Source organism: Entelurus aequoreus, linkage group LG27 (genome assembly GCF_033978785.1).
Source record: "Entelurus aequoreus isolate RoL-2023_Sb linkage group LG27, RoL_Eaeq_v1.1, whole genome shotgun sequence".
Taxonomy (NCBI): Eukaryota; Metazoa; Chordata; class Actinopteri; order Syngnathiformes; family Syngnathidae; genus Entelurus; species Entelurus aequoreus.
In genome coordinates, this window is record NC_084757.1 from 5,720,103 (window position 1) to 5,727,080 (window position 6,978).

The 6,978-nt window shown below is 40.3% G+C and overlaps 1 non-coding gene across 1 annotated transcript; it reads right to left on the bottom strand.

The window, feature by feature from the left end:
• Positions 1 to 1,669: 1,669 nt before the first annotated feature.
• trnah-gug (transfer RNA histidin (anticodon GUG)) lies at positions 1,670 to 1,741 on the bottom strand. Its single transcript has one exon. It is a non-coding gene; the product is annotated as a tRNA-His (tRNA).
• Between the last annotated feature and the right edge of the window lie 5,237 nt (positions 1,742 to 6,978).

A 6,978-nucleotide genomic window follows, 5' to 3' on the forward strand; every position in this document is an offset into this window, starting at 1 on the left:
TGAAATCAAAATAAAAACACAATATATACATTATATATCAATATAGATCAATACAGTCTGCAGGGATACAGTCCGTAAGCACACATGATTGTATTTATTTATGTAAAACATTTAAAAAAAATAAAATAAATAAAAATAAAAAAAAAATGAAAAAAAAAAATGAGTAAAATGAAGTGTTAAAGGTTAGTACTATTAGTGGAGCAGCAGCACGCACAATCATGTGTGCTTACGGACTGTATCCCTTGCAGACTGTATTGATATATATTGATATATAATGTAGGAAGCAGAATATTAATAACAGAAAGAAACAACCCTTTTGTGTGAATGAGTGTAAATGGGGGAGGGAGGTTTTTTGGGTTGGTGCATTAATTGTAAGTGTATCTTGTGTTTTTTATGTTGATTTAATAAAAATTAAAAAAAATAAAACCCAATACAGATAATAAAAAAACGATACCGATAATTTCCGATATTACATTTTAACATCCCTACTTTTAAGTCATGTCCCGAACTATAAAAGTTGGTGTCGTTCGCAAATAATACACATTTCAATAACTTTGATACCTCACACATATCATTAATATATAAAATAAACAATTTTGGAGATTATGCAACTTCACCTAATTGGTCCAAAATAATATTTTTTGCAAATCAATAATCCTAATAATGTGCTGTTGTCTAGTGCCTGTGCTGTGTAGAGCTTGGCAGGGTGATCTTGTAATACTCCATACCAGTAGGTGGCAGCAGTCGAGGATGGTTTGTGGTGATCCCAATATGCAGAGCACAGCGGGAGACAGTGTGCAGGTAAAAAGGTATGTAACGCTTAAACCAAAAAATAACAAAAGGCAAGTACCGCTAGGAAAAGGCACTGAAGCATAGGAATGGCTATGTAAAACAAAAGTAAAACTGAACTGGCTACAAAGTCAACAAACACAGAATGCTGGACGACAGCAAAAACTTACAGCGTGTGGAGCAAAGACGGCGTCCACAAAGCACATCCCGTACATGACAATCAACAATGTCCCCACAAAGAAGGATAGCGTACGCACAACTTCAATAGTCTTGATTGCGAAAACAAAGCAGGTGCGGGCAATAGCACTCAAAGGAAGGCGTGAAGCTGCTACAGGAGAACACCAACAAAACAGGAAGGGTCACCAAAATAACAGCGCAAGACAGGAACTAAAAGCACGACACACAGGAAACAACAACAAAGTCAAAATAAGGCACGACAACCTGGTGGAGTTTCTTTTTTTTTTTAACCTTTTCTGCTGGTGGTGTGCCTCTTTTTTTTTTTTTTTTTTTTTTATGAAAAAAATGTGCCTTGCTCAAAAAAGGTTGAAAAACACTGACGTAGGAGAATGAAGACAGAAGGATGTCACTAAGTAAATCCCCTAGAAGAGACATCAATTGTTCGAGCATTATGTTGCAGCTAGCGATGACGTCATTGTTGCAGAATAACGTCTTTCCACAATTCCTATGAGTCATCTTATATTTGACCTGTAATGTTGGCAGACTGCGCCCCCGTGTGGTCTCTTTTCAAAGCTCCCCGTCGCAGATACCAACATGCCGCAAACATAACGGATCTACTATCAAGAACATAATTGGAATTTAAAAAGTTCACTTTCTGCATTAAACGTTGTCAGTTTGATCTGAACAAAAAGTAAAAGGTTCCTGCCGTGACCCGGATTCGAACCGGGGTTGCTGCGGCCACAACGCAGAGTACTAACCACTATACGATCACGGCGAGCTACCCTGGTGGACACTCCAAGGCCTCAAACTGGCCTTTAACTACGATACATGCAAACACTTTTCTTTGACGACGACGCATAGAATTACTGAAATTACTTGTATAAAAAATAAGACAACAAGACGACGATAATTTGTTCGAACCCCCAAAAATATTTTGTTTAGTAATTGCATATATGGATTGAAGCTATTCGTGTACCTAATTACCACATCAAAGCCAGAAATGTCGTCATACTAATTGCGCTACAAACTTATTTTTTTCCTTATTTTAAAAGTTAAAGGCCTACTGAAATTAATTTTTATTTATTCAAACAGGGATAACAGATCCATTCTATGTGTCATACTTGATCATTTCGCGATATTGCCATATTTTTGCTGAAAGGATTTAGTAGAGAACATCGACGATAAAGTTCGCAACTTTTGGTCGCTGGTAAAAAAAAAAGCCGTGCCCCTACCGGAAGTAGCGTGACGTCACCAGAGGAAGGACTCCTCACGTTCTACCATTGCGACGATTACCCCATTGATTTGAGCGAGGATGAAAGATTTGTGGATGAGGAAAGTGAGAGTGAAGGACTAGAGTGCAGTGCAGGACGTATCTTTTTTCGCTCTGACCGTAACTTAGGTACAAGCTGGCTCATTGGATTCCACACTCTCTCCTTTTTCTATTGTGGATCACAGATTTGTATTTTAAACCACCTGGGATACTATATCCTCTTGAAAATGAGAGTCGAGAACACCAAATGGACATTCACAGTGACTTTTATCTCCACGATAATACATTGGCGACGCTCTTTAGCTACGGAGCTAACGTGATAGCATCGTGCTTAAATGCATATAGAAACAAAAGAAATAAACCCTTGACTGGAAGGATAGACATAAAATCAACAATACTATTAAACCATGTACATGTAAATACACAGTTAATGCTTTCCAGCCTGGCGAAGCTTAACAATGCTGTTGCTAACGACGCCATTGAAGCTAACTTAGCAACGGGACCTCACAGAGCTATGCTAAAAACATTAGCGCTCCACCTACGCCAGCCCTCATCTGCTCATCAACACCCGTGCTCACCTGCGTTCCAGCGATCGACGGAAGGACGAAGGACTTCACCCGATCATCCGTGCGGTCGGCGGCTAGCGTCGGCTAGCGTGTCTGCTATCCAAGTCAAAGTCCTCCTGGTTGTGTTGCTGCAGCCAGCCGCTAATACACCGATCCCACCTACAACTTTCTTCTTTGCAGTCTCCATTGTTCATTAAACAAAAATTAAAATTCCAGCAGCAGTGTACAGAATTGAGATCAAACTTAAAAAAGTAAATAATGGGGGTATAAATGGAAACAAAATAGAAAAATATTACAATAGAATAAAAACAAAAAGCATCAATGAGAATACATATATAACAGTAAAATAAGAATATAACAAGAGAAATTATTAGTTTATTATTATTAGTAGTAGTAGTATAGTACCGTGATACTAATGAATCAGTATCGGTACTATACTATACTGCCCCCACACATGAGGACTTTGAATATGACCAATGTATGATCCTGTAACTACTTGGTATCACATTGATACCCAAATTTGTGGTATCATCTAAAACTAATGTAAAGTATCAAAGAAGAGAAGAATAAGTGATTATTACATTTGAACAGAAGTGTAGATAGAACATGTTCAAAGAGAAAATAAGCAGATATTAACAGTAAATGAACAAGTGGATTAATAATCAATTTTTACAGTTTGTCCCTCATAATGTGTACAAAATAATAGGTGTATAAATGACACAATATGTTACTGCATACGTCAGCAGACTAATTAGGAGTCTTTGTTTGTTTACTTACTACTAAAAGACAAGTTGTCACTATTTTATTTAAGGACAAACTTGCAATAATAAACATATGTTTAAAGTACCCTAAGATTTTCTGTTCAAATAAAGCCAATAATGCAATATTTTGTGGTCGCCAATTTTTTTTCTAACCCAATGCGGCCCCCGAGTCAAACATTTTGGGGACCCCTGCATTAAAGGCTTAGTGGCCACATGCGTGGACAGCACCTTTTAGCTCTCATTTCCAAAATGGTGTACACTACTGAATTGGGGTCTTATGGCCACTTATGTGGACACTTATACTGCCATCTGGTGGTGTCAGAAGAGTATAACATACAATGGAATTTGGAAAAAAAAAAGTGTAAAAACAAGAATTAGCATGTCACTACACATGAAGTACACGTTTGTGTACTTATGGACTAAGTACATCATATCAAAAGATGATTCTTAGTTTTTATTCTAATTAGGGTCCAATAAGCCCAAATAGCAAAGAGAAATAAAAAAAAGCATGTAAGTCAGTGGTTCTTAACCTGGGTTGGATGGAAACCTAGGGGTTCGGTGAGTCGGGCTCAGGGGTTCGGCGGAGGTCAAGACACACCCGACTCATTGTGTAAATAAAAACTTCTCCCTATCGGCGTATTACGGATACGACAACAGCTGACTGATTTGCAGGTGTGTCATTTGTTGTGAGTTTATGTTGGTTTTGTTGTTTGAACAAGGTGATGTTCATGCACGCTTCATTTTGTGCACCAGTAATAAAACATGGTAACACTTTAGTATGGGGAACATATTCACCATTAATTAGTTGCTTATTAACATGCAAATTAGTAACATATTGGCTCTTAATTAGTCATTATTAAGTACTTATTAATGCCTTAATCGGCATGGCCTTATTATAACCCTAACCCTCTAACCCTGGCCCTAACCCTCTAACCCTGACCCTAACCCTAACCCTGACCCTAACCCTCTAACCCTGGCCCTAACCCTCTAACCCTGACCCTAACCCTGACCCTAACCCTCTAACCCTGGCCCTAACCCTCTAACCATGACCCTAACCCTCTAACCCTGGCCCTAACCCTAACCCTAACCCTGACCCTAACCCTCTAACCCTGGCCCTAACCCTCTAACCCTGGCCCTAACCCTCTAACCCTGACCCTAACCCTCTAACCCTGACCCTAACCCTCTAACCCTGACCCTAACCCTCTAACCCTGGCCCTAACCCTCTAACCCTGACCCTAACCCTCTAACCCTGGCCCTAACCCTCTAACCCTGGCCCTAACCCTCTAACCCTGACCCTAACCCATACTTGCCAACCCTCCCGATTTTCCCGGGAGACTCCCGAATTTCAGTGCCCCTCCTGTAAATCTCCCGGGGCAACCATTCTCCCGAAATTCTCCCGATTTCCACCAGGACAACAATATTGGGGGCGTGTCTTAAAGGCGCGGTCTTTAGCGTCCTCTACAACCCGTCTTCACGTCCGCTGTTCCTCCACAGAGACGTCCCCAACTGATGCACAGATGAGTGGTCCACCCTGGGTCCCCACTTTGGACAGCTAGCGCCTCATCCGTGGCCACCAAATCTGTGCCCCCCCCCTCCACGAAGGAGAGGGGGGGCAGAGCAGAAAAGAGACGGCAGATCAACTGTTCTAAAAAGGGGGTCTATTTAAAGGCCAGAGTATACAAATGAGTTTGAAGATGGGACTTAAATGCTTCTACTGAGGTAGCATCTCTAACTGTTACTGCTAGAACATTCCAGAGTACCGGAGCCCCAATAGGAAACGCTCTATAGTCCGCAGACTTTTTTTGGGCTCCGGGAATCACTAATAAGCCGGAGTTTTCTTCTTAAAAAACACATGCGTTGTCAAGTCTTTCGTAATGTTTGTGAAGGATTGGCAAAAGGGTTCAAATCCCAGTCAGGGTGAATAAATAACATGTATTAATATTCATTGTTTCCCACACATTCATTTATTTGCGGCGGCCCGCCACGAAAGAATTACGTCCGCCACAAATAGATTTTTTTTATTTTATTTTTTTTTGTAATTTTTTATTTATTTATTTTTGTCCTGTCCAGCTTCTCAGGCAAATCATATAGTTCAGTGGTCCCCAACCACCGGTCCGCGGACCGGTACCGGGCCGAACAAGAAATTTAATTTAAAAAAAATATAAAATAATAATAATAATAATAATTAAATCAACATAAAAAACACAATATATACATTATACATAAATATAGATCAATACAGTCTGCAGGGATACAGTCCGTAAGCACACATTATTGTATTTATTTATGAAAATTTAAAAAATAAAAAAAAAGCCTTATTTGTATTTGACCACTACTGTTTTCTGTTTATTTGTTACTGACTGTGGCAGGACACCTCTGCCTCTGTTTCACTTTATGTTGCTGGTAAATAATATGGTTGTAGTAGTAGGCTAAAGTTAAATTATTTACTATGCATTAATTAAAGGGGCAGAGCTTTAAGAGACATTTTAGCTTTTATATTTTATAAGATATTATTTTTGTAAGAGCCACAATTAATAAATATATTTCAGTGAATAACTTATTGTTCAAATCTGTATATAAATATGTACATAAAGTGTTGTAATTATATTGTAAAATGGATGGATGGATGGACGTTTAAAACAAAACTGTTATTATTAATTAGTAAGTATACATTTTTTGAGCCTTTTTAGAGAAAATAATATCGTAGTAAATTATGGAAATTACTCGATGATGTCATGGTGACCACGCCCATAGCCACGCCCCCACCGCCACAGGTATCTTGGCAGTTTATGGGAAACACTGATATTATTATTTGTATTCTATTAAAAATACTGGGCCCCCGTAGTGTCCGCTGAGGAAAATTCTGGCCCTTGGACAAATAGTTGAGGACCCCTGCTACAATGGGTGGAGGTCTGCTACAATGGGTGGAGGTCTGCTACAGTGGGTGGAGGTCTGCTACAATGGGTGGAGGTCTGCTACAGTGGGTGGAGGTCTGCTACAATGGGTGGAGGTCTGCTATAGTGGGTGGAGGTTTGCTACAATGGGTGGATGTCTGCTATAGTGGGTGGAGGTTTGCTACAATGGGTGGAGGTCTGCTACAGTGGGTGGAGGTCTGCTACAATGGGTGGAGGTCTGCTACAGTGGGTGGAGGTCTGCTACAATGGGTGGAGGTCTGCTACAGTGGGTGGAGGTCTGCTACAATGGGTGGAGGTCTGCTATAGTGGGTGGAGGTTTGCTACAATGGGTGGATGTCTGCTATAGTGGGTGGAGGTTTGCTACAATGGGTGGAGGTCTGCTACAGTGGGTGGAGGTTTGCTACAATGGGTGGAGGTCTGTTATAGTGGGTGGAGGTTTGCTACAATGGGTGGAGGTCTGCTACAGTGGGTGGAGGTCTGCTACAGTGGGTGGAGGTCTG